Raw genomic sequence first — 11,659 nt, forward strand, 5'->3', positions numbered from 1 at the left:
TTCTCATGTAATTGATATTTTGGGGATCTTTTTCTTCCAAAAACAAGAAATAGGGGAAAAAAAAAATCTTTTGTCTCTGCATTGATTTGGAGTTGGATGTGCTTCAAAATTCTGTTATTTTCCCAGGGATAGGGAGTTCCATTTTCTTGTCTGTCCTAGACAATGAGATTTTGCCAAAGCTTTTAGGTTTGCTGGGAAGGCAGAGGCACTGAAGGCTTTGAAATGCTCAGATATTACAGCAGCAAGGTCTTAGAAACTTCAGAAAAATAGACTTCATATGGATGTACATGATAGTAGCTATTCTCTAGCTACAAAAAAAGAAAAGCAAATAACTTGGTGATAAATGTCTGTACTTGAAACAAATGTTCACATACAGATTCACAGGGAATCATATGATTCCATTAGTAGGTTTTCTGAATGTTGTTCATTCATTCGAGTACATGAACCTGACTTAAATTTTGTGATGTATCATCATCACTTCAAATCAGACAGCAATTAGTCTACCAAAATAGCTTAAATTTTATCTGTCTCTAATAATAAACTGTATCAAACTAGACGAATTTGAAAACATTATAACACCCCTCTTCCCCCATGCCAGTTTCCTTCTCTTCCTACACAAAAATGTGCAGTTTAATTTATATTCTTTTTTAAGCTTTGGGGAGAATTCTTCCTGGAACACAATACTCCTTAGTATTCTGTGAGATAGTAGCTTATATTTAATTATAAGATAAGGTATCTCATTATATGGTGGAACACCTACGACTTTAAGACTACAAATAATTTTGTGTAATATGGCTGCAGAATTTGTAAACTTTTGGCAAGGTTTGACTTCATGTTAGTGTGGGAGGAATTCACGTGTTGCTTTGGTGTTCTGGTAGTTTCTCAGAACACCGCAGACTGCTGCTGAGGACTCCTCCGTGTCATGGTGGCATTAGCCGAGTCCCGCAGGATCTCATGCCTGGCTCCAGGCAGCTGTCGGGTTTCTCCCCCTGAGATGAGCAAATCGATGCTGCAGGTGAATGCCTACATGTCACGCAGTGTCCCCAAGACTCATGAAGGACAGGCAGCCATGCAAAAAAACCAGTGCCGTGGGGTGCGAGAAACTAAAGCTGTTGTAGTGACAAAGTACCAAAGCCAAGAATAGATGCTAAATCCTTGATTTGATATTTTATTGCTCTCTTTGTCCTTTGCCTCTGAATTAAGAGTTGCACTAGATAATTTAGGAGACAGTCATGCCCTAAAAGCGTTGAGTTCAGAGTTGCTAAGCAGCTACGGAGCTGCCTTGTGTATGCTGTTAGAGAGAGAATGGTGCTTACATATAAAAAAGTAATTCTAATTCCTAAATTCAGATCCTCAGCCCTGAAGATCCAGCTACTTTAAAACTTGACTTACAAACTCAATTATCTGTTAAATGAAAATCACTCATGTTCAAATGTTGAGTGCGGCTTCCTTACCCAGAAAATCAAACTTATCTTTAAATTATGATGATCTTTATGTTTTAAAGACGATACAATACTTAAAATTCTGCGTGCAACTGAAACATTTTGAGGATAAATAGAAAACTTAGAAAAAACATTAGTATGTTTTGTTTACCATTTTAATTTGTTTGTTGTTCCGTGTGCAGGTTTTTTTCTTTTTTAAATCTTCGCAGTAAGGAAGGAATTTGTTCTGCTTCTCTAAAGAGGCATCTTTATTGTGTTTTTTCCCCTGTAGCACCTGTTTATGTGGCAGAGAGAACAACAGTGAATGAGCAAGAAAGAGAAATTACTTCCCTTTTGAGATAGATTGGAATAGTGAAGGCATTTTTTATCTGAAGTGTGTATTTTGTAGGATGTTTACTAACAGCAATAGCTGTTTTGCAGAGCTCTCCAGAGATCTGGGCATCCATAGCACTGGCAGCAGTGGCGTTTTTCATGGTGATATCTTTGTATCTACTGGGAGAGCAGAAAAAGATGAGACCCAAGTGGTTGAATAGGGTAGGAGAGCAGTTGGGATACTTGGGAGATGACATTGCTCCTTGAGATCTGCTCCCAGGCTGGGGACAGAGCAACACTGCTGCTGATCGGGCAGTTGTGGTGTGGAGATGAACGGGCGTGGAAAATTCACGAGGGTTTCCCTCTGGAGACTAGCCTCTAATTGAGATTTATTGGCATAGGGAAGATTGCATAAATACGGCATATAAATCTTCAGAGGATTCTGGTCTAAGAATTTCACCTAGGATTTTTCTCAGGTTGTTTTCTCTGACCGTCAGCAGTGTTAAATGTGTTCATCCATGTACTCGGGAGCTAGGATGGGCACAAAAAGCATATATAGGACTTTCAAAAAAATAAAAGCAGGGAGTGGTTGGAAAAGTAGCAATTTGTTTATTGGTACTAAACCCATGATTTACTGCTTATTTTGATGGGTTTTCAGTCCCAGAACAGCTGAGAGGTACAATGTATAAACTTCTCCAACAAGAGGCTCAGCAAGTATTTTTGTCACCAAGAAGTTTCTTCACCATAATAGAAAAGCAATGACTATTGCTGAGAAATTGCCCTTCACAAGCCATAGTGTTCGTACAAGGATTAACTTCCTATGGATTCAGGTTCTGGCACTGAAGTCATTTTATTGCTATGGCTTTTGGTGGGGAAATTTGATCTTGCAAAGTTTGGCTCCACTTGACTGTTTTATTCTCATAGTAGTGACCTGTATTTTCTTCCTACACTTTGGCTTTTCTTTTCTATTCAAGGTACTTCTGTTAATGCAGCTGTTTGTCCTCAACAGCCCTTGGCTGTGGCCAAAAATATTTGGGTTTTTTTGCTAGAAGCACAGTAAGTGTAGCCACACACTTTTTTTGTCCAGGACTTGCTCCTCATTTCTTGTGATACGGCTATTCAGAAGGATTTGTTTTGAGGCTGGGATAGACAAACGGTCCAAGCGATGCTGAGTTTGTGAGCTATTTTCCACCACCTCAGGGACACCTCACAAATTGCAAACAGCGTGCATTCATCTGTAGCGTTGCTGCTGCTTCCTGGGGGGGCGAATTTGAGCTTTCACGGAGAGTAACAAATGACAGAAGTTAAACAGCAGACCTTAGACATCCTTTAGGTCTGCTACTATGTACCAAGACTTTGTGACAACTGAAAGCAATAAGCAAATAAAAACGTGGAAATCTTGTTTATACCTACATGACTATACTTAGTTGCTTTACTCTCTAACATTTTCCCTTTTCACTGTAAGAATAGTACTAGTGAGTTACCTCTTTAACGTAGCATTTAAAAACTGATGAAAAGCAGGACCGTATGTGTGCAACCTAAACTCTGTCATGTGTCTTCATAAGGAAACTGTCTCCGTGTGTGAGGCTGGTGCTGCTGTCCCCTGGGCAGAAGGGGCAGAGGGCAGGGCCATGGCTTCATTCCCCAGCCTGCAGCATCGGAGGAGTGCCCTGAATCCCTAGCTAAAGGTGCTGATACCCATGGGGTAACCCTCTGTGCTCATCTTCTGTGGTCCCTCCATCTACTGCTGTGCCTTCAAAGCATGACTGGGGACACACGTTGCTGCTGATAGCTTTTTCTCGATTAAGTAGTGTATTGCAAATAATGGAGATTGTATTTTGATCTACTCCATTGTTTGCTTGGTCATAGAATTATCAGCTGTTTTAGAGGATTTTTTAATATATTTTAATATTTGATGATTAATTAAAAATAGCATTTAACACTTTTCAGCAAAGACAGAAACGCTGAATTATTCAAGATTTCATTTTGCATTCTGAACTAGTGAGTGCTCGTGTATAAATAATGCATTAAAAGTATTGTTGGATTTCCAGTCCCTTCCCAGTTTGTATTTAGCCCCACAGTGAGCAAGAAGGGGGGGAAAAAACCGCAGAAGGGCAGCTGTGGCTCATGGTATTGCCCTGCTACCAGGTGAGGTGCCTTTTGCCCTTAGGTATTCCCAGTAGAGACCTGGTCGCCAAGCCATTAAGAAAGTACCCTGAGGAGCAGAGCCTGGCTGAGGATCTATTAACTGAGCAGCGAGTTTTGCCTCTCAGCAACGGTCGGTACTGAGCGAGGTGCCTGTGGGCACCGGAGCGTCCCAGGGGCTGGTGCGAGGGCATGGGCTTCTAGAGAAGAGGGTGCACGATGCCTCTTCGTCCTTTCCAGGAACATGCCATGGCTTTTTGGATAATGGGCTGGGAGGGACCAAAAGGCTTCGCTTTGCGAAACGCAGTCGGAAACATTTCCATTTCTTGTGCTTGCTGGGAAAACTGATTAAGTTAGCATCTTTGTGAGGAGTAGGGGTGGCTGAGGGTGATTAAAGCATTAGATCTGCTGCTTGGACTCCTCTCCGGTGAGGCTCTCCAATACTCAGGTAACTTCTAGTAGCATTTAAATATTGGCGTGTTCTTGGTTTTCCCTTGCATGTGCTATCTAATGGGTAAATGGCCGTGGATTTGTGCTCTCTGCCAAGCAAGCCCTGCGCGTTTTCTGCAGCAGTGGTCAGCAGCAAGACAACATGTTGTAATTCCTTCAGCCAGCTTGAACAGGAAGACATCTCTCCTTGCAATGACAGGTTCACTGAGCGATCACTTGAGATCTCCTTTAAAAATTAAAAACCGCCAATGAAATCTTATAGGCTGTTGTAAGACTGAGTGAACATAGCCCTTGTGTGCTGAAATAGAACTTACCACGGTTCTAAGTAACAGAAAGAAAAATAGGATCTTTAAATACTTGTTTACCAGATGTCCAAAGTATGTAAGTTAATTCAGTGTATTGTATGTAAATGTAACAAGTATGGTGGCAGTACAAGGGAGAGAACAGTTTCCAGATGCTCAGTGGTTCAGCTTGAAAACATCCTGGATGGAAAGCACCTCATTTTTCCCTGGGAAATGATCAACAGTCCTATACTTTCCATATGGAGAATATATGCCTTGCTTGAAGTTACATCTCATGGAGGATGCACAGAGTTTGTGGGTTGGACCTATATCCAACTCTGACTTCTTAGATGAATTGGGGTAAGAGAAAGGACGAGCAGTAACAACACTGGATGTACTCCACTTCTGCACAGAAGTCTCAGCCACAGGAATTTTACATGCTTTTCTGAGGTCTGTGTTGGCCTCTGGTTTATTTCTGTGCCCGAGACTATGTAGTGATTCTGAGTTATAGTTCTCTATGTGACCAGAGATTTGGTTTAAGCACTTTCCCTCCAGCCTCCTGCTATGTACCTGCTGTGATTTATTGGCTGGGATCACGGAGGGCTGTGCTGCTGCCGACTCTCAGCTGAGCGCTGGCCGTTTCAGGCCTCTTTGGCAAAGGGCTGAAGGTTTTGCAAATAGATCTGGCGGCGTTCCAGCTTGTTGGCCTCCAGAGCGCTCTCTGCAAGAAGTTTGCTTAATGATGAAAAACTTGAATAGCGTGGATTGGGGCGGGGGTGGGGGGTGGGGGAAGTCTAACCAGAATTGTAGAGGAGACACACTGTGCTTTGTGTTTTGCCAGAAAACCCAGCATAGCCATGAAACTCTGTAAATGAGTTGGTGTTTAGCAGCGAGTTGAGATATGCTTGTGTCACTTACTGCACCCTGGAAATGCCTGCAGCTCTATATAAATTAAACTGCTCCGTGGTCTATCAGCTTTGTGGTCTTTTGGAGAATTAGCCTGGAGATGCTGCCCTTTCCAAGGTAGTTTCTTCTAAGCCTGGATGTACATAGTTAGTCAGCAAGTCTGTGTGTGGGCATGCATGCCCACACACGCACCCCCACGCAAACACATACACATAAACGCTGTTTTTTCCTTTTCTATTCATGGGCAAATACATCACACGAATGAAGGTGATATATCATGGGATAAATTGCATAGCCACAAACTGCAGAATTTACTTAAGATACCCAAATGTCTTCAGTTCAGGCCTGAACAGAGAGATAGATGACCTGTGGCTCATTACTCACACATAGTTTGGGAGCAATTACAATTAGTCAGTTATGCACTGTCCAGATTTCCTCAGGACTCCCTGGATTTTTATGGCATTCACTGGAACGAGACAAGTGTCATGCTGGTGAGCAATATAAACAGAAATAGGAGAGCCCACCAGAGCCTCTATGAGGAGAAAGACACCCGACATTAAATGCTGTGCACTGACACCCTGTGTGTGAACTCTTCCTCCCTGCCATGTGTGAAACACATCATCTGCTCCTGAGACATCATGCCGGCTGAGATCTTGCCCAGGAAATACCATTGGCCTGTAGATGTGCGGGAACTCACTCTAGTGTCTGAAGCTGGGCTTCTAGATGAAGAAGAGCTTTGGCCTGACATTGGTCATGGAAATGGTAAGAGTAATAGGTGTTGGGAGGGTCAAAAAGTTTGAGCATTTGTGTAACAGAGGTCCAAGCAAACCCTTAAAGCTGCTGACTCTGAACTTCATTTTATATGTGCAGAGACATACGTACACATATGTATTTGTATACACACACGTGTATGCACTGACTAGGAAAAAATTACTTGGGAAACAGCAGGCTAATTCTCCAAAAATACCAAGGGGCTGATACATAGTGGTGCTCCTTTTAATTAAAATTAAAGCTGTGGATGTTTGTGGAAGCAAGTAATAGTACAAGGCTGCCTAAACCCCACTGTTAGAGAGCACAGCATACAGAATAGCACCAAGAAAAAAGGCAAATTTGAGAGAAGCTGTGTGTCTAGGAAAGAGTGAGAGATAAAACCTACCTGTAAGGATAGCAAACTTCGTGGAAGATCATGCAAGCCAAAGAGCTGACAGACTGAATAAGTACCGGCTGGCTTCTGGCACAAAAGTCACTGTCAATCACATTTATGCTACTAATGCTTCAGGGACAAACCCCTGTGCACTGACACTGGGGACGGTGGTGTGGGTTTGCTACTGGAGCACTTGGTTGCCCTTTGCATGTGTGTTGCAGCTGATGCTGACCTTTGCGCTGCCATGAAAAAAGCTAGCGACAGCCACGCAGAGCCACAGGCACAACAGAAATGTGCCTGGCTGCTGTGTTTGAAGTCCGAGATGATTTTGTAGAAACAAAACCTTTACCTCTCACAACTTTTTAGTGCACAATGCTCTAAACCTTAAGTAGGACTTCTGGGCTACAGTGCTGGTGTCTTTTCTTTCTTATAGGAACGTGATTAATTTTTCTATTATAAATAAGGATGGTCTACACCGTGGATGTCATGCATACTTTAGGCTGCTAGATTTATTAACTCCAAGATTAATTGTTATATGCTAACTTGAAGTGTTTAGATCTTACTGACATCTTCATTTGGACAGAAAAAATGTCATGCATATAAATTGTACGTCGACATTTATTTCACAAGGGTAGTTATCTAGCTATTGGTAGCCTGCAGAGTAAAGACTTGTCAAAAATAATCACCTCCAGTTCTCATTTTGTTGAAGTTAAATAGTCTGCACAGGGGAAAACTTGTTCACGCTCTTTAATCCTCATATTATTGCAGTGTGAAAAGTAAGCATATAAATATGAGGAAACTGAAAATAAATCAATAGGATAACATATTAGAAAACTGAAAAATGGTTTCTGGAGAAGATGAGAGAATCTTCCAATAAAACACCACTTGTTAGCGTTGGATTTTTTTTTTGCATCGTACAGCTCTTTAGAGAGGTGCCCATTAAAATTGGAAGAACTTTTCTCTCCAGGAAATAACTACTGTAAGAAACTCTAACTTATCAATAAATAAAATCAAATCTCATATGATCTGAAAGTATGCTCTGGGCACTGAGATACAAGACGACTGTGGAACTTCTCTATTTCTCCAGCTGATCTATGGGGATGATCTAAAATTTGGCATAATCAGATAACTCTTAATGAATTTGTGATGGAAGATGTTTGACCTTTATTGGTATTGGTATATTGGTTCATCAAGGTGATCTTGATGAATGGCCCGTGTGATGAACATGATACCTTTCATTTTCCTGAACCTTGTCACCACTTCCCATCAATCATGTGCCTTGCCTTTTGTTGCTTTTCATTTATTTCACTACGTGTTCATTCCTCTTCAATTTTAAAATCAAACTCCTATTCATTAGACAGTCATTAACATTCCTGATAAACAACTCTCACCTGGCAGTACGGACTGATTCAGAGCTGTGGTTACTAATGCAACACTAAGTGGAAGGTAACTGGAGTACACTTTATATGTAACTAATTTTCCAGAGAGATGCAAAATTAATAACTTGGACTGTAAGAGGTAAAAAATAAAGCATTTAATTTAAAGGTAATTATTATTGTACACATTTGGGCCACCTAATGTCCCATGGGAAAAATGAAATGCCATTATAGTATGCTAATCGTGATTGATAGCTGGTGACTATGGACTTCCTGTAGTAAGCTGAACACTTCAGGCACAGTATAATTGGAAAATAACTTCTTCGTTTCCCGCTCCTGCTGGGAGCAAAATCCCCACAGCCTGTTGCGCTATATGGTAGAGGCCTCAGATAACACTGAAGAGTTTGTAAATTGGATTCCAGGCAGTACTGACAAGAGATACATCTGTTTTTTTCCAAAAACACTGTTTTTTCTCTGAATAGGGAATTCCTTTCCATGGACCATCTTTTGAACACATGGCATGAGGAACTAGGAACTTGCATTCAGAAATACTAGTTTTGGTGGGAGTTCTTGAAGAAACGTGGAAGAATGAGATGCCCATGTGGCAGTGAATGTTAATAAACAGATGGTCTCCTGATTGCCTTAGACTCTATAGAAATAGATAATAATAACCCTCTCTATAGAGATGATCACTTTATAAAAGAGATTATAGAGAGAATCTCTCTATAATCCCTTTTGCATTAAAAACACAGCATTGGTATTTAGCTTGCAATGATCTGGGTGAACCCCAAATGCCTGGGGAAATATGTGAAGTTTCTGGGTCATTTGTCTGGATTACTCAGAGTTTCAGCCTTTTAATAGGTCCCTGAAATTTCAAGATATTAAAAACTATTTAAAGGTACTATTGAACTGTGGTTTTTTTAAACAAGACTGGCTTATGCATCTAAATACCAGAGAAATTTTCTATAGAGCTGCAGGCTCAAATTCCCATTCCCACCCAACCAAAATCCTCGCAACTTGTAAAAGTTCCTGTTGGGTGCTGAGAACCGCAGGTGCAGGAATAGCCCTTTGTCTCTTACATCAGCCATATGGGGTCAGGCATCGCTCTTCTATTTCCTCTCTCAGTACCGTGGGAGAGCTGAGCAACCTTTCTCACCTTGAACATGCAGAGAGATGTCAGTAATAAGGGTTTTCTGAAGTATTGGAAACGCTGTGTGAGGTAAGAACCAGGAGATGCACCAGCAAAAGAATGGCACAGGAAGGCACGGCAGGAATAGGGAAGGCCTTCGTATCTCCTTGCCTGCTTTTTGGCTGAGAATTTATTTTTGAAATTTCACTCGTCATCGGTATTTGCCAGCTCATTCAAGATTTCAGCTCTGACTCCAGAAAGCCTGGATCTTGTCCCTGAACATAGCAATTCTCAGCTGGGGGACTAAATCAAAATGTCGGTGCTTTGAGCTTGGCTTGTATTTCATGGGGCTGCAGAAGTGGGCAGCCATCTTCTCTAAACTGGCTTTCTGGTTTTGTGATGTTTGATCCCTTTTAAAACAAAAGTTGTCTATTTCAACATTTTTGCTAAACAAAATCATCTGGATACCGTATGAAGACAACCTTAGCATCAATCCAAATGGGACTGCCACTGACTTTATTTAGCGTATACCTGGATCCCAGGTCCTACATTAGGAATGTAAGTACTTTGCCAACTAGATAAAACATTAACATTTTCCTCTTGGGTACGGTTAAGACAATTGTAGTGCCTTTGCATTGGAAAAAGTACAAAGGGTTTACATAAATAATAGAGAGCCTGTCACACTGTACAAGAGTCCTGCGGTTCTTGGTTGTGAAGTCTCCCTGAGAGCACTTCTGAACATGTTATCCTCCCTCTTCAGTGGCCCCCTCTTTCTGATCTAAGGGAAAATCTCATTTTAAAGTAACCTTCTGCCCAGGTGGGTGAATGTTCGCTAAAACTGGGTTTCAGGCTCTTCATCATCTAATTAGAAGCTCTCAGGAAGCCCAGGAGCCTTTCCAGCTGCTCTGTGGCTGAAATGCAGGGTGGAAGTAGCAGGGAAATGAAGACCCTTCTTTTTCCTATTCAATGAAATTTTTGGCACCCTGTCACAATCTGACACATACTACAGTAAGATTTTCAGCAGCGTCCTTGTATCATTCAAATGTCTTGTCAGGTCTAGCTGACGCTTTTTTAAAAAAGATGATTTTTGAGCGGAAAGCATATTTGTTCACTTTCCTGCCATCGAAGACTACCTCTGAAGGCAAGCTTGAGTAGCAGATACTTCTTGGTCTATGAAACACATTGGTTTTGGCTTATCTGTATTTCAGTATTTTCCTCTTGAATTAGAAACTTCGCTGAAATGTACTTGTAACTAGGAAAATGAAGAAAACTTACTGCTTAGGCAGCATTGTCCTCCACCTTTAAAAATGTGGTGTTGTCAAATTGTTTGAGGCAAAAGGGCAACTTTTTGTATGACGTTCATATTGCGAAATCCCGCTCTGTATCATCAACGATAACTACTGGCTCTTCAAAATCTATCTGCACGTTTTGCTGAATACAGCTACTGCCTAAGCCTTCTGCAGAACTGGTTTTGGTACCTCCCCTGTTACAGCTACACAAACAAATGGGGGTTTATTAGGTTTAAAGGCAAGTGACAGTGGATTATTTAAAACTGGTTTTGTTGTTGTTTGGAGTTAAAAATGTGCATAGAAAGATCTCCTTTCCCTGTGGATCCTAAACCAGGGAAGGGGGATTTTTTTCCATTTGATTTTTCTGATATTTCTAAGGAGAGAAGAAAGTGCCTGGTCAGAGGTGAAGGCACTACTTGATCCTGCAGAAGCAAAAGAAGATGTAAACCCATTTAACAGGTCATTTTTAAAACACAGATGATGAGCATACTCTCATGATGAAACACCCCTGCTGTGTATTTTGTTACCCTGATTCAGCATCAAAGATGGTAGTTCAAACCTTTCTGCTGTCTTGATACTTTTCAAATATGTTAGGTAGCATTTTGAAACCTTTTTGCCCAACTTCTATCTTTGTAATACTGAACAAGGAAAATGGAGGCTATAAATGGGAAAATGTTACCTGCTGTTATCGTTCACATCCTTAAAGATCAGTCCACTCTGATCAGTACACAGACAACTTCCGAGTAGGTTGTATTGCATGGTGGTGCCATTGCGGAGCAGATCTGTGCAGCCCATGGTGTGAGCACCTAAACCAGTGAATCGGTTGTACTCTGTGTCTTGTGCACCCCGTGGTCACAGTGTAGGTTTCAAGCTTTTGCAGTGAATTATCTGCCAATGACCAGAAAAACGATGCTGGTACCTTACTTCAAGTGGCAGACTTCAGACTTTTCGGAGGGATAAATGCCCAGTTCATGAAATATATTAAAATATAGAAAAGTATTAAATTGCAGAGTTAAATGAATGTGAGAAATTCTTTGCTCAGTATGATTCATAACAAAGGTTTCATAAGCGAAACTTAGCCTTACGCCCCTGAATTCAGAGAGTATTCATAGAGAGCTCTGCAAGCAATATCAGTTTTCCAAGCATGAGGAATTAAATGGGCAGAAACAGATGATGGTGAGGTTT

The sequence above is a fragment of the Gymnogyps californianus genome, chromosome 6 (genome assembly GCF_018139145.2).
Source record: "Gymnogyps californianus isolate 813 chromosome 6, ASM1813914v2, whole genome shotgun sequence".
NCBI lineage: Eukaryota > Metazoa > Chordata > Aves > Accipitriformes > Cathartidae > Gymnogyps > Gymnogyps californianus.